The 25,594-nt window shown below is 40.2% G+C and overlaps 1 long non-coding RNA gene across 1 annotated transcript; it reads left to right on the top strand.

Moving 5' to 3' along the window:
• On the top strand, positions 2,266-4,468 carry LOC110435508. The gene is made up of 4 exons (XR_002453229.1): positions 2,266-2,446; positions 3,058-3,143; positions 3,692-3,735; positions 4,445-4,468. It is a non-coding gene; the product is annotated as an uncharacterized LOC110435508 (long non-coding RNA).

Here is a 25,594-nt window from a genome sequence, read left to right on the forward strand (position 1 = left end):
ATGCCGAGTTGTGGTTCCATCTCTTCCAGGGTGAGCTTTTCCATGCCCCTGGTGGGGTCACAAGCATGGCAAAGTCCGTCCGGGTGGGCTGCCTTAACCTAGGGCTGAAGTCTTGCCACTTTGTTGAACATCGCGAGTACATCCCTACTGGGCTGATGTCAAATTATGCCTAGTGGGACTCGCAATGGTTCTACCTACGCAACAATGAGGGGCTCCTTCCTCTCTACACTGGGCAAGCCATTACAACGCATCAAGAGCATTGGTAGTATGGTGTGCCCATGGAGCGCCAATCTTAGTTGAGGCCCCTCCTCGATACTCACAAGCGCCTTCGCTAGGAAGGTCTGACGGTGGCTCTCGTCCTCTCAGCCGTCCTCCATCGACAGGTGCTCCCACTAATGGCTCGTCCACTGAGGATGGACGAGATGGGTCTACACGCCGCGTCCAGGGATCTCGAGGCATCTCGGACATCGAGCGAGGCACTACCTGATGAGGAGGTGGTGACAAGGGTTAGGGCGGCCGGCTCTGGCGCCTTGTAGGTCGAGGACGTTAACACATTCCCCATGGTGCCCGAGGTGGGCTGCCTCGATCAAGTGAGTGCCTCGAGCTATAGAGTCTTGAGCTAGGGTGCCAGAAGCTACATCATTTACATATAGTCTTTCTAATATCTAGATATTTCTGTGCAGGGGGAAATTGACGTCAGGTCGTCGAAGCCCCCCGTAAGAGATGACGAGATCGAGCATGAGGTAAGACGTCTCTCCGCTCAAAAACATAAGAAAGAGCTAGATGCGGAGAACAAACAGAAGAAGAAGAAGAATATTGCCCGGCAGGAGCTCGAGTAGTGTCGTGCCAAGTCAAAGCCTGAAGATGATTCCCCTAATGAGGAAGACGAGGATGATGGTGATGATGATAGCGAGGACAACAAGGGGATGGCGACGTGTCTTGAGAGTCTCCTGCAACCCCCACCCGGAGCTAACATTTCATCTGTGCTGGAAGACGTTCCCCGGGTGCTGCAAGAGGAGAGGCAAGGAGGTCCCATGTCAAGGGTGGAGTCCTCATCTCGTCGCTTGCGTGGTGGCTCCCCTCCTGCTCTTGCTTCGGGCCGAATTGAGCCACCCTTGTGTCTACCTAAGGCTCCCGCGCCCCAACATTGGACCAAGACTTCTGTACTGGGGCCTCTAACTCGAGGCCATGCTCCCTCGGAGGGTCAGATCGTGGCTACCTTGAGGCAGGAGGAGGCACGTACGGAGAGCTCGAGCCCCGAGGGGCGCCGGGGGGCACGAACAAGGTCGACATCCAACGTTAGTTTGGGACTTCCACAAGGCCCAACGCGCGGTGGTTCCTTAAGGCGACACTACAAGAAATACATGGCTTTTTAATGTTTTTAGTATGATAATTGTAAGAATGTTACTATATCATCCATTTTGTGACATTATATTTTACGCATAGTGACTTAGTGACAATTAAAAGTTGTATGTCACAATAAATGTCATTTAACAAGTCTAATTTCATCTAATGACAATATTTTCTATGTCACATGGCCTATTTGTGCGTCACAAGGCCTACATTTTCCTAACATTTTGTTAAATGCAGAAATATCCTATGTATCAAATTTAGATCTTGATGAGTGGATCAATCTTGGTATTCATGAACTTTAGTAAACTCTAGTCACATGTTTTAAAAATCTAAGATGAGGCTTGGTCAAAATTTGTCAAATAAGGCACTAAATGACCTCAAATGAAAAACTTTTGAAATCAAGGGTGTTAGAATTTATCAAGATCTACATTTGATACATAGCTAATTTTTGCATTTCAGAAAGTGTCAAAATATTTTCTAGATGTGTCAAAATTTCAAAATTCAAAATTTGAATGATTCAAACTTTGCTGAATGAAAAGTTGACAATTACAAAAAATATGGAACTTGATGAGTTTTATTTTTTAAGTATTAAAAGAAATTATCAGAGTTCATAAATTTTTTATACTGACAAAATTTTTATATTGACAAAGAATCTGGGCCCACCGAATTGGCGTGATGTTTTCGGCCCACCGCACGCTCAAGATTTTGGCCCAAAACCATATCTAAACCCTTAAGTCCCAAACTACACGCACGCACCTCACTCTCCCACTCCCCAAATCCGCCGCCTCCACTTCACCCCAGCGCACGGTCTAGACGCCCGCCGCTGCCACTTCTGTGCCTGGCGCCCCGCGCCTGTGCTGGACGGCCGCTGCCGCCACCCACGTCTCCACGCCGCTGGCCGCCTCTACGCAAGTCCACGTCGCTGGCCGCCTCTTCGTGAGTCCACGCCGCTGGCCACCTCTCTGCGAGTCCCCTCCATCGATAGCCTCCTGCAACATCCGCTCCAGCAAGTAGGGCGACACTGCCTCCACGACGCAGGCACATCTTGGGTTTCATGGCAACATGTTGTTGGAGCCCTTCGTGTTGACGCGAGGTACTGCTGCTCTCTATCAATCTCAGATCTGGATAGTAGTGGTGGAAATTAGTAGGTGTAACGCTGCTCTTAGGATTTGTAGCGATGGAATTAGTAGGTGTAAAGCTTTTGGTTCAATTTAGTGAATAAAATTTGATTTGCAGGAGATGTATAATTAGTGCTTCCCTGTGTGACGTTGCCGGCAATTACACAGGGTATATGTATTATCTATGTGACTGCGTCGCATAATCTCTTCATATTAAAACTTTAACTCTATTGTTATGCAAAACACGCAGTCCATTTTTTTCGTTTGTAAGACAATATTAATTGTTTTTATCTGTGTTCGTGTTGCTGAAGTAGACATGGTTGCCATGGCTCTATTAGTTGGGCTCACGAACTGTTCTGTACTCTAAACATTCAAGTGTCCCTACTGAAACAGTTAGATGAAAGTTTTCTTGATCAATAATAATCTGCTTACTAGTTGTGGCCTATTTCATTAACTTGTTGGTGGTTGGGCAAAATATTGAAAATATGAAAAGCTAGACCTCTGTTTTTTTTTATATGCATTAATCCATCTCCTGTTGCCTTATTACCGGCATTGTTCATATACTGTTGTTGTGTCGTGCATCCAGGTCTATCTACAAACAGAGGTGGGCACCAACCTTCGGATCCTAATGGATAACTATCTATACCATCTTCATAAGGTTATTAGCTAAAGGTGCAGTGATCATTACCTCTGCTAGACATGATATATTACTACTCAGATCAGTTAGCTCATGACCTACAGAGTTTATTTCTCTGAAACATATGTGTTTAGGCCTAGATCACTGCTAAAAGTAATTATTAGTCTGGGAATTTCTGCTCTTTGTATATGAGGTAGATAACTATATGACATTGTAGTCAATAAACTGTGTAGCTTAAATGGCCAACTGTTACTGTAAATTGAATGACACCAATTAGTTTGTTTTTCACCTAATTTACCCGTGTATAGTGTAGTGAACTTTAAGTAGCTCTGCAGCTTCTGATGACAACCTGCATAGTTCACAACTTATTTCATTGCTGTATATATACAGACCTAGCAATTTAAGTAAGTGACACTTTAGTATTCATGTTCATATAGCTTACAGAACATCCGGTATGTAATTTCTGAAATGATATAAGAAGTGAGTGATCCCCAGCAAAAGGGACTTTATTACCTTTGTTGCATATCTGGTGAATTGAATGCTGATTTGATTACTTAGGCTATCTATTGTTTGTTTCCTGTAGGTCCATGACATTTTTGCAGCTGCTCATGCCCATATCTATCTCAGGTAAGCAACACAACATTGGTGCCGAGTAACAGTACAGCCAACTCAATTTTGTTTCAGCTTTGAATTGTTTGTTAGATTCATAGGAGAAGACCAATAGTTTTAGATTTATAGCAGAACTTTGTTATCACAATTTAGGTAATGGATATGACGCATCTTGATGTTCGGCCCATCAGACATTGCAAGTTTAGGTTAATTGCCAATTTAATTAGTTTTCTATTAATTGCTTTCCTCTCACTGTTGATCATTTCTCAAAATTTCCCAAGCCTCAAGGACAAAAGTACTTGTTAGAACTTAGAACTTGAGATACTCAATACATATCTCTAGATTCTTTTTATGTCCATCAGTTATGACTTTAGAATGGTCAGTTACTCACATTTCTTGGCTAGCAGACAATGCTATGCTAGAATTAATAACATAAAATAGATGTGTGGCATCTAGTCCCTGTTCTGTTACGTTGTTCATGACAACAGTAAACACTAGGAAAGACCATGCAATAGGTACACATCTAAAAGTTCTTTTAGGTTGTGCAATGTATTTACAGTTTTTTTATTCTCTGCAGTGTATTTACAGTGTATTTACAACTTTCTATTTGGTTGGGCATAGCTGCAGCAGCGCATTTCTCCATGGCTTCAAGCTTACTGTTTAGAATTGAAGTTATGGTTTTGTGACCTAATATTTCACTGTTGTGGTGTTCCTTTTGTTTGCACAGGTGTGAACTAATATCTCAGCAATTCTACACAGGTAAATTGGCAATATAGTTTTTAAGTTCCTGATAGCTCAGATCCATGGAAGTGATTGATGGATTATTGGAATTTTATTTGGAAGAGATGACAAGGTTGTCGATAATTAACTTATTTTGGATGATGTTCAGTTCTATTTGCTGATGTTAGGAAACACAATTTTGTTGCTTAAAGTTTGCATGAAAGAAAAAGAAGCAGTAGTTATATATGCCTTGTTATACCAAGTCATGGTGAAGAATCTGCTTCTAAGTTTTCAAGATTTTTTACCTCTGGCACCTTTCCACATAACTTTGTTTTGACTGCATTAGTGATGAATGGAACATTTGGTTTTCATGTCAGAATGAGCTTAGATGTACACTGGTGCAGCAAGAGGATCAAAGTGCTCATGGTGGCTATTTTTGAAAGATTTTGTTATGCAAGCAAATCATGAGTTGTATTGTGCAAGCTACTCTCTTAGTTTTGTAGCTACTTGCGTGTAGCTTGCTTATTGCCTTTGTATTTCCTATGAAAACTTGTACAAGTACAAATGTTGTTGGTTTCAATGAAAAGATGACCAATGTTTTGTCAATTGTGAGCTTTCTTCCAATTTATGTGTATTTCATGAGCGTGCCACAAACACATGGGCATGAATAATGGGCCATAAACAGCCTACTGACGTGTAACAGAATTATGATGGTTGTGACATTTTTTTCACTACTACAGAACAGGCCTTTGATCACTTGCCCAAAATGAACAATAATCTCGGCTCAATCAGCGTTCGGGACAAAAACATCTTTACTCCCGGTTGGTGAAGCCAACCAGGACTAAAAGTCTCATGCCCAATGGCTATGGTGTCAGAGATCGGCAGAAGGGACCTTTAGTCCCGGTTGGTATCCCCAACCGGGATTAAAGTCCACCGTTTAGTCCCGGTTGGTAACATAACCAAGATTAAAAGGTGTTGTCCCGGTCCGTCTCACCGGCCGGGGCTAATGTCGGACTTTAGTCCCGGTTGTTAAATGGAACCGGGACTAAATGTCCTTCCTCATATTTGAACTCTTCTTCTTCCCCTGGCCGAGCACAATCTTCACTCTTTTGTTGTGTTCTTCATTTGTAGTTGCTTGTTCTTGCTCTCATCTCCGGCTATCGATTCATTTCATCATTTCTACGCCATCATCGACTTGTTAAGAGGTCACTAGCTTCATCATCTCAACATTTAACAGCGACATATGTCATTTCCTAGTGTTATGTATGTTGTTTTTTATTTTATAATTTTTTTAAGAGGTCACTAGCTTCATCTTCTCAACATCGACGCGTTTTTTTAGAGAAATAGTGATACTATGTTTTTTATTTTAATTAGTTTAGAAAAAAATAAAAATATATAATACTTTAATTTGCAATTTGTGACCGAGTTAATTAGTTAATTATAACTGGTAGGCATACCACATTTCATAATTATTTACAAAAATAGAGAACTTTTGGCTTTTTTAATTTTGCTTGTTTAGATAAATTAGAAATAGAGAATTTTAGGTTTTTTGTTACTTTAATTTATGTATAAAAATTAGAAACTTATAATACTTTAATTTGCAATTTATGACAAGGTTAATTAGTTAATGCATACCACATTTCATGATTAGTTAGAAAATTAGAGAACTTTTGTGCTTTTTTAATTTTTCTTGTTTAGAAAAATAAGAAATAGAAAATCTTAGGTTTTTTGTTACTTTAATTTCTCTATTAAAAAATTAGAAACTTATATTTCTTTAATTTGCAATTTATGACATGGTTAATTAGTTAATTATAACTAGTATGCATGCCACATTTCATGATTGGTTAGAAAAATAGAGAACTTTTATGTCTTTTTAATTTTGCTGGTTTAGAAAAATTAGAAATAGAGAATTTTAGGTTATTTGTTACATTTCTGTATAAAAAATTAGAAACTTATAATACTTTTCGTTGCAATGGAGACAATAACATGTCATTGGATATACAATGCCGATCGCCCCTCCAAAAAATTCATTGATCGTGTGCATTATTTCTTAAGAGTGGCCAAGGAAAACAAGTGGGATGGATTCATATATTGCCCGTGTGCCTTGTGTCAGAATTTGAAGGAATATTCTAGCTCTAGAAATATTCACTCACATTTGTTGAAGTCGGGTTTTATGTCAAACTATATTTGTTGAACCAAACATAGAGAAAATGGGATAATGATGGAAGAAGGTGAAGAAGAACAGTTGGAGCCTGACGACATTATTGCTCAATACGGTGACTTCGGTGATACAGCAATCGGAGAAGCTGAAGATGAGGTAGGTGCAGAAGGCACACCTGTTGAAGATGATGCTCTTGGTGATGTCATTCATGATGCACAGAAAGATTGCAAAAGTGAAAAAGAGAAGACAAAGTTTGACCACATGTTAGAAGATCATAAGAAATTACTATATCCATGTGCCTAGGATGGGCAAAAAAATTTAGGTACAACACTAGAGTTGTTAAAATGGAAGGCACTGAATAGTGTATCCAATAAGGCATTTGAGCAATTACTGAAGATAAAAAAAAGATGCTGCCGAAGCCTAATGAACTGCCCACTACTACGTATGAAGCAAAACAGATCGTCTGTCCTTTGGGATTAGAAATGAAGAAGATACATGCATGTCCTAACGATTGCATCCTATACCGTGGCAAGGACTACGAGAATTTAGATGAATGCCGCATATGTAAAGCATCACGGTATAAGATCAGGCGAGATGACCCTGGCGATGTTGAGGGGGGAGAACGTCCCAAAAAGAAAATCCCTGCAAAGGTTATATGGTATGCTCCTATAATACCACGTCTGAAACATCTTTTTAGAAATAAGGACCATGCAAAATTGTTACGGTGGCACAAAGAAGATCGTAAAGTAGACAACATGTTAAGACACCATGCTGATGGGTCCCAATGGAGAGCAATAGACAGGGAATTTCTAGAGTTTGCAAAAGACGCAAGAAACTTAAGGTTCGCTTTAAGTACGGATGATATGAATCCTTTTGGTGAGCAGAGCAGTAGTCATAGCACTTGGCCTGTTACACTATGTATCTACAACCTTTCTCCATGGTTATGCATGAAGCGAGAGTTCATTATGATGCCGGTGCTCATCCAAGGCCTGAAGCAACCGGGCAGTGACATTGACGTCTATCTAAGGCCATTAATTGAAGAACTCTTTCTTTTATGGAGTGAAATAGGTGTTCGTGTGTGGGATAAGTACAAACAGGAACACTTCGACCTACGAGCACTGTTGTTTGTGACAATCAATGATTGGCCTGCTCTTAGTAATCTTTCAGGGCAGACAAAGAAGGGATATAATGCATGCACACACTGTTTTGATGACCTTGACAGTATATATTTGAAAAAATGCAGAAAGGTCGTGTACCTTGGGTATCATCAATTTCTTTCTATGAATCACCTAGTTAGAAAGAAAGGAAAGTATTTTAAAGGTAAGGCAGACCACCGATGCAAGCCTCGCAACAGGACTGCAGAAGATGTGTTTGAGATGGTTAAGGATGTGAAAGTAGTTTTTGGCAAGGGACAAGGCAGTCAACCAGCTCCAAAAGATGCAGTGGGTCATGCACCCATGTGGAAGAAGAAGCCAATATTTTAGGAGCTACCCTATTGGCAAGTCCTAGAGGTCCGAAATGCAATCGACGTCATGCACCTAACAAAGAATCTTTGTGTGAACCTTCTAGGATTCATGGGTGTGTATGGGAAGACTAAGGATTCACTTCAAGCACGACAAGACTTGCAATGCATGGAAGAATGAGACAACCTGCAACCAGAGAAGACAGATGATGGACGCCAATATTTAAGACCTACTAGCTACACTCTTAGTAATGAAGAGAAAGAAATCATGTTTGATTGCTTAAGCAGCATCAAGGTCCCATGTGGATTCTCCTCTATTATAAAAGGTATAATTAATGTGCCCGAGAAGAAATTTCTGAACTTAAAGTCGCATGACTGCCATGTGCTTATGATGCAATTGCTTTGAGTTGCATTGAGAGGAATTCTACCTCCACATGTACGTCTGGCCACTATAAGGCTATGTGCATTCCTCAATGCAATTTCTTAGAAGGCAATCAATCCACTGGAACTAGCTGCTCTACAAAATGATTGAAAGGTCCTTGTTTGGTTTTGGTAATTGAGTGACAACTTAGGTGGACTAATAGTGTTTATGTGAGATACACAGGAGATTAGTCCACAGGTGATGATGTGATGATGGAGGAGCTCATTGCATATGAGACATGACATGGAGTCATGTGACCAAGGTGGAGAAGATCAAGATGAGGCTTGGCTAGATGGACCGGTTGCAAGAGTGAAGGGCAAGTCAGAGGCTTTGAAGCGAAGGACCACGTGCGACGGTGAAGCTTGAGCAAGACTTGGTGCCGATGGACCGAGGCAACGGTGAAGAGAAAGTGAGGTCAAGATCGATGAACCAATACGGCCACATGATGATATGAAGTGGATCATATCATTTGGTGATTGGTTGGTGCATGTGTTGCATCAACATTGGAGGAGATAGAATGGAAAGCGCAAGGCAAAGGTCTAACCAAGGGCATTTCCATTTCACCGGTCATAGGTGTGTAGAGAAGTTTATGACCGGATTTAGGATAGATGGCCGTACTATCAAGAGGGGCAAACTTGTTTGCGTATCGGTCATCTAGTGCCACTTCAGCGATCTAACTTTGCATACGTGTTAGGATCAAGTGGCGTGGCAAGTTGAGAGGCTAACTCCTTTGGAGAAAATGTTTGTAAAAATGCTAACACACGTGCACAAGGTGGTGTACACTTGGTGGTGTTGGCACATTTACAGAGGAGGTGGAGTTCCTAGGGTTGAGAGGGGTGTGGGTTTCTCTCTCCCTTTTGAGAAAAATAAGTGTATATTTTCTATTGCGCTAGAGGGAAATTTGAAGAAGTCGCAGGAGTGTTTCTCTGAGAAACACTCACCGGACGCTGGTGTTGGCAGCATCGGACGCTGGTCTAGAGCGTCCGGTGTGTTGTCTGTGGCGCAGGTGTGCACCGGACGCACCGGAGTGAGTCCGGTGCTCAGCGTTTGGTGTGCGGGCGGTTTGGCAACCCTCTCTGTGCATGGGTTCGGTGAGCACCAGACGCTCAGGGTGCGTCCGGTGGCTTGCGTCCGGTGACCCTGCAAGTTTGCAGAACTCTCTAGGCACGGGTCCGGTGTGCACCGGACGCGTCCGGTGCGGATTAGTTGAGCGTCTGGTGGTGCCGTGTCAGACGCGAGCGCGTGGTAGCCGATGGCGGCAACGGTCGAGTTCAAACGGCTAGTGACACGTGGCTGACGCCTGAGCGCTGGACGCTGGGGGTTGAGCGTCCGGTGGCTCCTGTGAGCGTCCGGTGCCCTCGGCTTTTGCCCAGTGAAGGGGCAACGGCTAATTTAGCCCTTGGGGCAATAAATAGAAGTGGTGGCCAGCCTTGGCTGGTGCTGTGCACCCTTGGGACTTAGTGTCCATGCTTGGGGAGTGCTAGTAAAGCCTCTAACTCACATATGCTTGATAGTGAACATCCGATTGTGTGAGTGAGCGATTCTAGTGCGTTGCATTGAGAGATTGCATCGAGTGGCACTAGGTGTTCGTGTTGCAAGCCGGTGGTGCTTATTACTCTTGGAGGTTGCCACCTCCTAGATGGCTTGGTGGCTTGTGACTCCGTCGAACCACGCAAGGAGATTGTTCGGTGCTCCGGAGAAGAGATTGTGAGGGGTACGGTGCTCACCCCGTGGGGATCGCGAAGAGCAACTCTAGTGGATTGCTTGTGGCTTGGAGGATCCCCATCTTGAGAGTGGATGGGCGGCACCCGCTGAGGGTTTGGCTTTGGAATGCCAATTAGCTCGTGATCCATCAAGTGGGTGTATCGCCACAATGAGGACGTAGCTTGGTGGAAACCAAGTCAACCTCGGTAAAAATCACCGTGTCAACATTGTCTACTCTTCTCGGTGGTTTGCATTCGCTATACACGAGCTTGTATTTACATTCTTTATATACTTGTGCTTGTGTAGTTGCTTTTGTAATTAGTTAAGCTTGTGTAGCTTGCTAGTTACCTTCTTGCTTGTGTAGCTAGAAGTAGTTCCCCATGCGTGGCTAATTCAGTTTGTGTAACCTTGTTAGTCACAGTGCTTAGTTTGTGTAGCTAAGTAAGTTGCGCTCTCTAATTTGGCATTAGTTGCCTTGTTATTGAGCTTGCTAGTGAGCTTAGGCTTTGTGCCCTTTGCCTCACTAGTTTGTGTAGGAGCTCCCCCGGTTTGCAAAGTACTAGTTGCATAGGTTTGTGTGACCTTGCTTCTAGAATTGGCTAGGTGAGCTCTTGCTAAGGTAGCACCCTATTTTCTTGTTTAGGATCTTTTACAAGGTGCTAGATAACTTAGATAGAGGGGTGTAGTCTTGGTTAGGCCGATAGTTTTAATTTCGCATTTGTTTCAGATAGCCGCTGCGATAGTTTTTAGAAAGGACTATTCACCCCCTCTAGTCCGCCATCTCGACCCTTCAATGATGTGGTTCAATGTCTTGTCAGCTTTGAGTTAGTGTTCCCTCTATCCTTCTTTGATATCATGACACACCTCCTAGTACATCTGGTTAAGGAGATCAATATTCTTGGTCCTGTGTGCCTATATAATATGTTTCCCTTCGAGAGGTTCATGGGAGTTCTGAAGAAATATGTTCACCAACGTGCTCGGCCAGAAGGAAGCATCGTAGAGGGCTATGGGACAGAGGAGGTCATTGAGTTCTGTGTTGAATTCATTCCTGAACTTGACCCAATTGGTGTTCCTGTATCGCGACATGAGGGGAAACTGAGTGGAAAGGGAACTCTAGGAAAGAAAACATACATCGGTACGGGGGACGATTCTTTCAATAAAGCACACTACATGGTTCTTCAAAACTCATCCGTGGTGGAGCCGTATGTCGCGAAACACAAGGACTTCCTACGATCCCAATTCCCTGAGAAGATTGAAGCTTGGTTTATGTGTCAGCACATGGACACTTTTAGTGATTGGTTATGAAAAGAATGTCAGGGTAATGACCAGATTGATAAGAAACTGTATTTGTTGGATATGCAACCATCATGGCACATCCTCATGTACAAAGGGTACGAGATAAATAGAAATACATTCTACACCCTAGGCCAAGATAAAAGAAGCACGAACCAAAATAGTGGGGTTCGCGTAGACGCCATAGACCCGAACGGAAACAGACAAACATATTATGGCTGTATAGAGGATATTTGGGAACTAGACTACGCACCTAAGCTTAGAGTCCCTTTGTTGCGGTGCCAATGGGTGAAGGTTACTAGAGGCGGGGTGACAGTTGACAAAGACTATGGAATGACAACAGTGGACCTCAACAATGTTGGTTACAAAGATGAACCATTCGTCCTTGCTGCTGATGTGAATTAGGTGTTCTATGTGAAAGACATGTCTACAAAACAGAAGAGAGGGAAAACGACAACAAATCAACAAATGAGCCAAAACGCCATATAGTTCTCTCATGGAAAAAAATATTGTGGGAATTGAGGACAAGTCAGATATTTTAGAAGATTATGAAAGGGATGACTCAATCATGCCTTTCAATATAACCAAAGATCCGAGCATCTTGATAAATGCTGAGAACACTCCATGGTTATGTCAAGATCATGACAAAGGAACATACGACAAAAAGAATATCACTATTGTGTCTGCCTAATAAATAGATTACATTAGAGTATGTGTATGTGACAATTGTAACTTAAGATGTTTATATTAGTTTTTCTTATTTTATATCATTTCAGATAATGAAATGACTTGTGGGAAATGACATTTAAGTTTGCTATTATAAGAGATGTGTCAATTGTGGATTTTCAACTACACCTTCCCAACACTTTGTCAAATGCAAAAATGGTCAAACTTGGTCAAATGACCCATTTGATGACTTCAATGAAAAAATTTAAATACAAAGTTGTTAGAGATCATCAAGATCTACATTTGATATATTCTCAATTTTTCCATTTGGCTAAATTTGAGCTAATCCTAAGCACATTTGTTCAAAATCCAAGACAGGTTTTTGTCAAACTTGGTCAAATGACAAACAAAATTACTTAAAATGAAAAAAATTTGATTACCAAGTTGTTGGATATCATCAAGATCTAAACTTTTTATATAGACATTTTTTCCATTTGAGAAAGTTTAAGTTGACAATACCCACCAAATCTTGAATCTCTCATAAACTATATGAAACTATATGTGTCAATTGTGGATTTTCAACTACACCTTCCCAACACTTTTTCAAATACAAAAATGGTCTATATATTAAATGTAGATTTTGATGAGTGGATCAATATTGGTATTCATGACTTTTCCATTCGAGACCATCTAGGGTTCTAAAAAACCGATGCCTGGCTATGAATTCTCTCAAAATTCAAAATTGTGTGGTTCAAACTTTTCCAAAAGAAAAGTTGACCAATATACCAAATGTAGAACATGATGAGTGTAACAAACTTTGTATTCATGACTTTTCCATTTGAGACCATCTAGGGTTCGGTCAAAATGTGTGTTTCTAAAAACCAATGCTTCGACTTTGGTCAAACTTGGTCAAATGACCCATTTGATGCTTTCAAATGAAAAAAATTTGAATAAAAGTTGTTAGAGATCATCAAGATCTACATTTGATATATTGTCCATTTTTCCATTTGGATAAATTTGAGCCAATCCTAAGCACATTTGTTCAAAATCCAAGACGGGTTTTGGTCAAACTTGGTCAAATGACAAACAAAATTACTTAAAATGAAAAACATTTGAATACCAAGTTGTTAGATATCATCAAGATCTAAACTTTTTATATAGACAATTTTTCCATTTGAGAAAATTTAAGTTGACAATACCCACCAAATCTTGAATCTCACACAAACTATATGAAACTATATGTGTCAATTGTGGATTTTCAACTACACCTTCCCAACACTTTGTCAAATGAAAAAATGGTCTATATATTAAATGTATATTTTGATGAGTGGAATAATATTGGTATTCATGACTTTTCCATTCGATACCATCTAGGGTTCAAAATTCAAAATTGAGTGGTTCAAACTTTTCCAAAAGAAAAGTTGACCATTATACCAAATGTAGAACTTGATGAGTGTAACAAACTTTGTATTCATGACGTTTTCATTTGGGACCATCTAGGGTTCGGTCAAAGTGTGTGTTTCTAGAAACCAATGCTTTGACTTTGGTCAAACTTGGTCAAATGACCCATTTGATGACTTCAAATGAAAAAAAATTGAATACAAAGTTGTTAAAGATCTTCAAGATCTACATTTGATATATTGTCCATTTTTCCATTTGGACAAGTTTGAGACAATCCTAAGCACACTTGTTCAAAAGAAATCTTTAAAAAATAATGCGATGTAATGGTGAATATCACCGTATATCACGATATTAGAGATAAATGATGATAAATGAACAAAATTTACGTTTAAATAATGCACACACAAATTTTCTATCAATAACACCTACTTTAAGATATTAAAATTAAGTAATACATTTTTTCATTAACATAATACTAATTATTTTTTATATTTAAGTTTTCTATTATAAGAGATGGAAAGATTTTATGTTTCCAAATTTATTATGTAAGCAATTAGACAAAACGAAATGGAACTATTATTTTTTAACAAATTAATACCTATTATTATATTTACTATGCAATTAACAAAATTAATCTAATTATTGTAAGCATAAGTAAATAAGAAATGGCAAAAATATCTTTAGTCCCGGTTCTAGCCAGGAACAGGGACGAAAGGTCGCCAAAGCTATTTAACCGAAATAGTCTTCTTCCTCAGATCGACGTTGCCCTAATTCTTCCTCCGCCGCGCGGCGCTCCTCCCCGTCGTCGCCTCGCCCTCGTCCCCGGCCGTCTGGAGCCCAGGAGCGCTGCCGACGGGGACATAATTTATTTGGAAAAGGGGACATAACTATATTTGATTGTGACGTGGCTGGCAGACAAAATCCTTAGGCAGACTGAAATTTTCACAATTTAGTAGTAGGGATAGATATTGAGATGAGATGTATAATTTCTATTTTATAGTTTATTTTTTGTATTATATAATTTATATGATATAATTTATCCTGTGTTGTAATTAGTTTATGTTAGCCCTTAGTTGCAATTAGTTTATTGTTATATATTTATCCTGTGTATAGAAGCTTAATTAGTTTATGTTAGCCCTTAGTTGTTGTACTGAATATTTTCGAAACTAAACAAGTCTTTAGTTGTTGTATTGAATATTTTACGGAATAACGAAAGAGCAGTTTGGATATTAATTAAAAAAATAATTACATAATTTCTCTAAAAACTGTGAGACAAATTTATTATATCTAACTAATCTGTTATTAGCATATCTGTGTTATTATAGTAATTATGGCTAACACAAACTAATTAAGCTTAAAAGGTTTGTCTCGCGGTTTCTGTCGGAACTGTGTAATTAGTTATTTTTTCTCTATATTTAATACTCTTAGCTAATTTTATCTATTTTTTTAGAGGCATGTATACATATATATGGAAGTGTTTCGTTTATCATATTTGTCTCGCAAAATTGTCTCGCAAATCAATATATATATATGAAGGGCCTTGTTTGCTTGTAAAAAATTTGTCTCACAATTTTGTCTCGCAAATTAATTACATGCTGTAAACATATATATGGAGGGCGTTGTTTACATGCAAAAAATTTGTCTCGCAAATTTGTCTCGCAAATTAATTACATCCTGCAGTGGCATTTTTATTGATCCACACATTTTTAGATATTTATAAAAAAGTTACACATCTAGATTTACTTATTGATAAATATTTATTTGTATTCAAATATTCATTAGATAATGTGTGGACAAAATATGTGGACAAATATTGTATCCAAATATTGTCTAAGTTTAGAATATCCAAATAATTTATGTTGATCGCGTCAAATACTTTTGCGTTTGACATATTAAGTACGAGATTTGACAAATAAGTTTTAAAACTTGATTAAATTTGCAGAAATAGCCAATCCGAATAACAATATGAATGACACAATGATGGACCTAATCAACAGCGGCGCCAATCCAGATCCCCAAGGCAAAAATGATAGGAGTCAGTACTTTGCTGATTATGAAGAACTTGGGAGACAATTCTGATGAGGTCTATGTACAATCTAGTATATATGTATATATATGCAATTAAAATAAATGGCATTTGTACTAATATATTTATACTTGTTTGTGTAGCCCTCTAGATCGGCGACAACTTCTGAGAAGAGTAGAAAACTGCGCGGCCCGAAGAAGCCGTTGGATGGTCGGTACATTCTGTCGGAATTCGATGAGGTACAGGACAAGTACTTGGGGCCAATTCCAAAAAATTTGTTGCGCACTGTGGCCATCTTGTAAGGGACAGGCTCCCGGTCAGTGCTCATGAATGGAGGTAACGGAATGATAACCCTAATATTAGTTTTGTCTCAGATCACAATAAGGAATTGATTTGGCAAGATATCCTTCAACATTTCACGCTCTACACACAAGATGAAGCTTTGAAGGCGAAGGTTAAAATCTGGGCTATGCAGAAGATGGCCAAACCATTTCAGGCTTGAAAGAAGACATTATACAAGACTTTTATTGCACATGGCTGGATACCGGATTTCACCAACAAGGCCTATGTCAAGTTGAGGCCTTTTTAGGATGAGTTCGTAGAGTTCAAGAACTCAAAAGAGGGTTGGACACAGATGATCAAGAATCAGGAAAATGCCAAACAAAAGCAATAACACCATCACTTGGGTTCAGGTGGCTACAGGACTGCTATTCCTAAGTGGCAAAACCTGGAACAGGAGATTATTGGGAGAGGGATCGAACTAGAATCACTACACTAGCCTGAGTGCGCCAAGTATTGGTTCTTCGGTCACGGGGGAACCATAGACCTAGAGACTAGAAATGTATTGTACGGTGAAAAGCTCCAGAGAGTGGGACAGAGAATGGACTATGCTAGAGGATTAGTTAAAAGTGGCACCAGGCAGCCAAATAGAGAGAAGGATGAGCTGACATACACCCTAGAGACTGCTGAATGTTGACGGTCCTTATGTACCAAATATAATCATCAAATAAATAAAGAAAAGGATCCAAATGCAACTAACACCCAGACTTAGGGTTTTATCTGATAGAATTCCACGAGTTTTCGTGTTTGTCTATTTCTGCAGGGGGTTATCAGAAAATTCAGAAGAAAGACCCACACGCCGGGTTTACATAGAGATATTAACGTGCCGCGCAATTTTCTACCGTCTAGAAGACTCTAGAAGCCACAGGAACGAACAGGAAGGTGATTGGGCCCAGGGGCAGGGTGCCCGCCCTCCCCCCTAGGGCGCCCGCCCTGAGGTAGAGACCAATCAAGGTACCGTTTCGCGGATTACGCTCCACCGACCTAAAGGATAAAGGATAACCGTTCAATCAATGTCGGTTCACCTGATGGAACTATAAGTAGACCCCCTGGCCCCTGGAGGAGAACAAGTTCATCATAGAGTTGAGAGGAGCCCTCGAAGGATAACCTCTCCTCTAAATAGACTTAGGGCTTAGCATCCAATATGAGAGTAGACTAGATCTACTAGATTGAGAGATAGAGTGGAGGAGTAGATCGGAGGAAGCCCGGCCTGTCGGTGTCTACTCCGAGGTTGTACCTGCGGGATCAAGTTCTCCTAACCCGAGGCTTGCTCCTAGGATTCTTCTCTATTTTGACTTCTAAATTCTAGTATGTTCTTGTTCTTATTGTTCTTTGGTTTATGAGTTTACTTTAATCTCTTCCGGTTGAGTTTAGAGTAATCATTGCTAGTGTAAACGTGGTGTTTGGGCTAGGGTACTCATAGATATCCCCTGACTAGCTGGACCGTGGTAGTAGCGAGGAACGTGACATTTCTGATTTACCTTTGCAGCCCATATCTCGTTAGCAGGACGGGTAGGGTTTATAGTTGCGGGTCGGACATCCTCTGTGGTGTCTAGATTCCGTGAACCTCCCCAATAGAACAGTAGATCATCCTTACCAAGGTTAGAACGAGACTATGGTTGCAGTCTTCTGTATACATCGCTCACATCGAGAAACATTCTTTATAGCCTAAAGGGTAGTAGCAATAGATTTGGTTAGTCAGATGCATGCTTTCTCCCAGTGGTAAAAATATAAATACGATACTCTGGATAACCTCCCGGGTGAAGTGCTCACCGATATCCGTGCGCTTGCAGATCATTTCCTGATGGCGTTACCAAATATCAACAAGCATTTCTAGCGCCGTTGCCGGGGAGAAAGACGGTTTGCTGAGATAACTTTAAATATTGCTATTATCTTGTATTATACTTTTATTCTTTTATTCTTTAATCTTTTTATTTTTTTCATCTTCATGGATAACTCAAATCCCATACCTATTATTGAATTCTTTGCACCTTCGGAGACCAGCCACAGACCATGGGAGTCAACAAGTCCTTTCTTTGCCCCTAATTATGATCTGTGTCCGGAGTTGATTGCAATAGGTCAAAACCATCCCTTTTCTATAGATGAGGTCCTATCTTTTAATCAAGAAGATAATGAACTTTTAGCTACACCTAGGGAATCTTTTAATCTTTCTCAGAATTCTGGTTTAAACCTAGCCCTACAAGACCATGTTTTTTCTTGATATTTTCACATTGGTCTTAATCATATAATCTTTGGTAGAGTTTTTCTTTCTTTATCTATTAGTAAAGCAAGGTATGTCTTCATTCGTGGACATCCTTCTTGCACTAGTCTTCATAAAAAATTCCTAGAGATAGAGAAGGAATCATCTCCGAAACGAGGAAAGGAAGTTTCAATAGCCAATTTCCAAACATTTCAATCCCATGATTCGGCTATCCATCCCATCCTTGAGCTTAATAATTTCTACTATGCTCTTTCTCTTGAACCTCCCGATAATCCAATGAATCTCTCTAGACATCCCATGCATAAGAGTCACCAAGAACACAAGAAGGATCGAGAAGAGCAACATCAATGGCTAGAGGGCATTAAAAATCCATGTGCTATCACCATTGAATGGAGAGATAAAAACTTGAGAGACAATCCTAGAGGAATTTGAAGCATTCATGAAGAATCATCCTTGGAGTTTGAGAATGAGAGAAACAACAGTGAGCATGGAAGTTATTTCATAAATACCTCACCCAGTCCTTGCTCATATAAAACATCTTCCCAATCTATTGGTCTCTCCAACATCACCACATTTGAGATCTCCAACCCCCTCTTCCTTTCTACTCCCTCCGTTCCAAATTATAAGTCATTCCAAGAATCTTGGAAAGTCAAAGCATTTTCAAGTTTGACCAAAAATATAGAGAGAAATATAAAGATTTATGTCATAAAATAGGTACACTATGAAAATATAACTAACAAAGAATCTAATGATACTTGGTTGGTACCAAAAATATTATTATTATGCTATATAAATTTAGTCAAACTTGAAAAACTTTGACTCTCCAAGATTCTTGGAATGACTTATAATTTGGGACAGAGGGAGTATTTATGAAAACTTTAAAAGGGCGGTTGTCGATGCATATGTCAATAATATATATTGCAAATCTCATTGAGTTGATCTTGATATAGGTCAGCGTTGGAGCGGAAACCTCTTCGCCGGCATAAATTGATGGTTTCCCAAGGATAAGTTTAGTGTCCTAAAACAAGCACTTATCAGATCGTAACATGAATTACTTGCAACATTACCTTGTGTGTTGAGCATATAAAGATAATTGTAGAAATATTCCTTCGGGTATTCTTGTCATTAACCTTTCCAGGATTGGAGCAAGAAGATTGGATGAATGACAAGCACAAGGTATGTCCAACCAATCATCATGCAACATTGAATTAAATTCATCCAATATTGAATTTTGCAAAATTCAAGCTTGGGGGAGTACTTCACATGAAAACGTCCTTTGCCAAGTTGCTATGTTGTTTGTCCCTACCTTTGAGATATGCTTGATTTATTAAATACTAGTCACACTACTTCATCTCCACTTGAGTAGATCTCTATAAAACCCATCATGCTTCTTTTGTTTATCCTAGTAAGCATTGGTTTGGAAGTACTGGACATACTTCCATTGACATTTAAATTAAGCGTGGTGCTTAGGTTAAATAGCCTTCCTTAATCTGATTAGACATGGAGTCTAGTTTGGTTACTGAACTAAAAACTGCTTGAGTAGGCATTGGTATATTTTGTCGGACTAACCCCTGCAGGAAAACTTTCAATATCAACCTAGGAAGTCCTGAGATACAAACTCACATGGGAGATAAAGGAGACACATGAATTTTAACGATTTGCACAAGGAAGGACATAGCTCATTCATCGTAGAGAGATGATCCATGGAAGGAGACAAAGTACATGAACAAGATACACACCCATTACGAATGGGAAGCTTCCACAAGGTGAGATGGTACCATCACTCTTCAATTAAGGTAACATCTTAAGGTACTTGACTATCACTTTTATAAGTTTCTCCTTGGTTCTGGCATTCACATAAAATAAAGAGACAAACATGTATGATTTATAACTCCAAATTAACCAACCCAACTGATTCATCATGTTTAGTCCTTTAATCTTTGTTTATAGTACTACCTTCGTGATCCCACACCCCTAATCACTAAAATGTTGCACATTCAATCTTTGGAAGATATAAGCAAAACATAAATATAGATAGATTATCTTTCATTAGGTCAAGCAATCTGATCTGACAAATGTTTTAAATGCTACACTCATGGTCTTATTATCCATCAACTTTGTCTTGCTCACTATGTTTAAGGTTAGAGAAGAACAAATACACTTTTGGTTCTGTTGGTGTTTTCCACCAACAGGGCCCATGCACTTGATCTCTGCCTTGTCGCTATGAGCAGGTACACTTCGAGCAAAACCTGAAGGAGTTTTACAACTCCCAGATTCCACCAAGTGAAGAACCTAGATCTACAAGCACAAACACACTGGAGATACTGGACACTCACGCAATCACTGCCATGAGATGCTTGAGGACGTAAACTACATCAACAACAAACAACAACTACTACTACTACAAACATCCTCAACAAAATCAAGAGAGGCGATCCAGGACGCCGCGTCATCCCGATCTCCATCGACATGGTGGACTTCCTAGAAGCATTCTGCGACTTTGGCTCCAGCGTCAACATTATGCCTAGGGTTGCAGATCAGACACTAAGTTTCCCAAAGGGAATATTGAAGAACCTCTGCGTCCGAGTTGGTACCTTGTACACCCCAATGCTGCCAAGATTAGTCTCTACATCAAGGGGAAGAAGGAGACATTTTCCTTCAAGAACAAGACTACACAAATTTCAGAGCAATCCCGACATGAACCGAGGAAGAGAACCAACAGGAGGAACAGGAACAAGCAAATGTGGACCGAGTCAGCTAATATGGTCACTGCAGTTCAAGGAGGTCAAGATCGTTAACTTAAGTCACCGTCTTTGACCAAAAAGGATGACCCAGCTCCAGATGGTAGATCAAACATTCCGAAAGGTTGAAGGTTATAGACATGGGAGAAGACGACTATGATCCATCCACCATCCTTGAAAGACTGTTCCTCAGCACCGTTAAAGCAATCATCTACATTGGAACCGGAGAAGTCCACATGTACTTCCCCTCTGAGAAGGTACACCGCTATTTTACTGACCCTAACTTTATAGTTGAAGACTCTAAGCAGGTTAGGACAAAAAGAAGAGGACGCAACCGCAACCAGAGGAGACAAATCATCAAGGACGGATGGGCAGACTACGAAGGAACCGTAGTACCTAGTCAGAAAGAGAAGATAGTTATACATGAAGAGGAGGCGCCATCGGAACCACCGACTACGCCATCCAGCGAATCCTAGGACGACCGAAAAAACAGAGAGTCCCGTTCGGAGGACTTAAAAACACCGAACGCCTTGCCAAGAGGTAAACTTGGTAGTTATCCTTTTTCCTTTCAACTATTTAAAAGAGTTTGCTTAGTTAATCAGGTTCATATCATCTTGAAAAGAAAATAAAAATGTTAAAAATTAGTAAGCCCCATGTGAGTATGCTCATGGCATAAAACCCATAAGTACATTCACTGTGGTGGCATAAAAATATTCCTGTCATATAAAAATGAGAATATAAAAATATATTTATGATCCTACCAAAGAGAGTAATATTTATTAGAGGAAGCTCAATATGATAAAAGGCAAAAGAGATTTTATGCTAACACTTAACCAGTTCCACAAAGCTTTGTTGTCTATTTGAGCTCCACAGAATTCAAGGATCAAAGAAGACTAGCAGACAGAGGACATCCTAATAGCTGTCAGGGTGCTGCCGACATTCAAATACACCTCTGCCACCTGCTAGCTACATCAGAAGAAATTACGTCAAAATCCAGCTTGGCGGAGAGCACCCCCATTTATCCAGCTAAGTGTTTCTACTCGCGTTTCTACTTTACTCAAATAATAAAAATATGCATAATCATGAAAACACAAATAAAAATTTTGTTCTCATGTCTTTGCTTAGTTTGCTAAATAAATAAATAAAGTGTCTAGGCCAAACTGAACCCTCATGATAAGCTCCCACATGGAAATGATGAATAGTTGCTCTGCCATGACTAGTTCAAAAAATTGAAATCTCACTCAAGTTTAGGCATAACTGTTGTGAATTAAGATTTGCTCTAAACCTGAACTTGTGGGAAGAGTACTTGATCTGAAGTCTAAGTCGTTAACGGATATGATATGGAAAGGTTGAGCTGCTATTTATCTGTTCCTATCTTTGAAAATCTTTAAAAAATTACATGATGAGTTTCTGTATGATGAGAGTTTAAAATCCTACCACAGCCATATATACATGCTTATTAGACTATAAACCACATATTTGCTTTTACTCCTTATGAGCATTGAGTGTGGTCAAGCTATGTAGACCCTTAGGAGCTTGTCATGCGGTTAAAATCAAGATTCATTTGCACGTTCACTCACACATGCTGCTTCTACTCCGGAAGTATGCATCCACATATATCCACTCATTTCCATCTCCAGATTCACCCAAAATTATTCTACTCCTAATCCAGGAGAGAATAGCCAAAAACATTTCTCTATTTCTATTTTTCCCTGTGGAATAAATGCTCGAGTTATCTTGGTTACTACCACTTGCTATATTATTTCAGGAGATGAGTGCTCTAAAAAAAAGAAGATACAAGGAAATAAAAAGGGGCAAGTGCCCGGAATCTTGAAGAAAAGAAAAAGTGAGACGAGAGGTAAAAATGGACAAGTGTCCAACAGTAGAATTAGGGGTACAAGATACCCACCTGAAAAAAAGACAAAAAAAGAAGAAGAAAATATAGAGCATCTCATTCTCCTCAAAAAGCTTCAAAGTGCAAGAAGGGTATGTATCCCCTAAAAAGAGCAAAAGTAGAATTAGACTTTCACCATTGTTATCACCATCATCACCATACACCATTCACTCGCCACACATGCATATCTTGATTTGACTTATTGACTTGTTCTTCTGGATCCATGGTTTGACTATGCAATAAATGTCTTGTAAGTATGTATTATCTGTCTCCCACCTATGAGCTCCAGATATCAAAACCTTATTAGAGTAGGGTGAGAGAGAAGGCAATATCACTATGCCTCATACCAAAAATACCACATACTTTGAGAGAAGACATATACCATTACTACCTTGGAAAGGATCTAGAAATACCACAAAAGAGAGATTTGAGAGAGTCATACAAGGAATCTCTAAGTTTTGTTTGAAAATCTGCAAAAACTCCAGAGCTATAGCTGATCAAGAATAAGAAACATGGCGCTTGACTAGACTGTTCTATCTTTTAACTGCTCAAGACACAAGTGACGGTTGCAAGCCCCATGATGAAAGGTAAAATGAGTAAGTTTTAAGTCTTAACAGTTTACTCTAACTCAGAGATGAGATCTTGTTTGAACGCATGTGCACCTTTAAGGCATGAAACCACTGCAGAAACTCTTGAGTACATCCTTGCTCAGGGACGAGCAAGAGGTAAGCTTGGGGGAGTTTGTTGACGGTCCTTAAGTACCAAATATAATCATCAAATAAATAAAGAAAAGGATCCAAATGCTACTAACACCCAGATTTAGGGTTCTATCTGACAGAATTCCACGAGTTTTGGTGTTTGTCTATTTCTGTAGGGGGTTATCAGGAAATACGGACGAAAGGCCCACACGTCGGGTTTACATAGAGATATTAACGTGCCGCGCAATTTTCTACAATCTAGAAGACTCTAGAAGCCACGGGAACGAACGGGAAGGTGATCGGGCCTGGGGGCAGGGCGCCCGCCCTGAGGTAGAGACCAATCAGGTCCCGTTTCGCGGATTACGCTCCACCGACCTAAAGGATCAAGGATAATCGTTCAATCAATGTCGGTTTGTTCCGACGGCCCACATTCACCTGATGGGACTATATAAGGAGACCCCCTGGCCTCTGGAGGAGAACAAGTTCATCATAGAGTTGAGAGGAGCCCTCGAAGGATAACCTCTCCTCTAAATAGACTTAGGGCTTAGCATCCAATGTGAGAGTAGACCAGATCTACTAGATTGAGAGAGATATTGTGGAGGTGTAGATCGGAGGAAGACCGGCCTGTCGGTGTCTACTCTGAGGTTGTACCTGCGGGATCAAGTTCTCCTAACCCGAGGCTTGCTCCTAGGATTCTTCAGTATTTTGACTTCTAAATTCTATTAAGTTCTTGTTCTTATTGTTCTTTGGTTTATGAGTTTACTTTAATCTCTTCCGATTGAGTTTAGAGTAATCATTGCTAGCGTAAACGTGGTGTTTGGGCTAGGGTACTCATAGATATCCCCTGACTAGCTGGACTGTGGTAGTAGCGAGGAACGTGACATTTTCGAGTTACCTTTGCAGCCCATATCTCGTTAGCTGGACGGGTAGGGTTTATAGGTGCGGGTCGAACATCCTCTGTGGTGTCTAGATTTCGTGAGCCTCCCCAATAAAACAGTAGATCATCCTTACCAAGGTTAGAACGAGACTACGGTTGCAGTCTTCTCTATACATCGCTCACATCGAGAAACATTCTTTGTAGCCTAAAGGGTAATAGCAATAGATTTGGTTAGTGAGATGCACGCTTTCTCCTAGTGGTAAAAATATAAATAAAATACTCTAGATAACATCTCGGTTGAAGTGCTCACCGATATCTGTGCGCTTGCGGATCATTTTCTAATGGCGTTGTTGACACCATTTTTGGACACGTATCTTTTGGTACGTATCTGAAGTTAATGGGATGTGGATCGGCAGATGTAGCAGTGGTGACCAGTCTGCAGGGAAGTTGCCGATGAAGGTGGTTGCCAATGGGGAGACAACCAAATATAGCCAAGTACGGAAGTGATTGTATATTCGTGCCGATGACCAGTGCTAGTGTTTGCCGATGGCCGTACCAGGCAGTCTGCTGATGACTCTGGAGGAAAGCGTGGAAGTTGTCGATTGATTCATGGTGGTGTCCCGATCAGCTACGGGGATAGTTTAATGTTTTCCTTAGTTATTAGAATTCGTTTTTTATACGGGTTCCGTTTGATTTGTAATTTGAGTCCTAGTCGTGTCTGGTTGTAGCTCTTTGAGCAGGGTATAAATGTAGACCCTAGGGCAATGTAATGAGATATCTATCAATCAAACAAACACAAGTTTTTACTCATATTCTAGCATCTACTTTTTCGACGACTTCGTCATATTTTCTTTTTACTACGAGTTCTTAGGAATTCGTCGAGTCAAACTCGGCGTGTTCTCAAGTTCCGCGTGAGCACCTCTTGGCCGTGACATCCGGGCGCATCGCTGTTGTCGGGACTGAAGTGTTCGAGTTACCACCTTTGTCGATTGCAAGGTCAAATCGGCTGGCACGCCTTAACGTTTGAATCGGGTATTAGCCCTTTGTGTTTGCAGATCAGCTTTTGCACCAACACATCTTTTGGCACGCCTGGTGGGACCTATTCAAGATCAAGATCAACATGTCGAACACCGATTTCGACTTGGAGAACGTTATCCCAGTGACGGAGGCCAATCTCAGAGATGAGCAGAAGCAAGCTATGGCAAAAGCCATGGAGGAGTACAAGCAGCAATGCTTGAAATCCTTCAGTATCA

This window comes from Sorghum bicolor, chromosome 5 (genome assembly GCF_000003195.3).
Source record: "Sorghum bicolor cultivar BTx623 chromosome 5, Sorghum_bicolor_NCBIv3, whole genome shotgun sequence".
In the NCBI taxonomy this organism is placed as follows: domain Eukaryota; kingdom Viridiplantae; phylum Streptophyta; class Magnoliopsida; order Poales; family Poaceae; genus Sorghum; species Sorghum bicolor.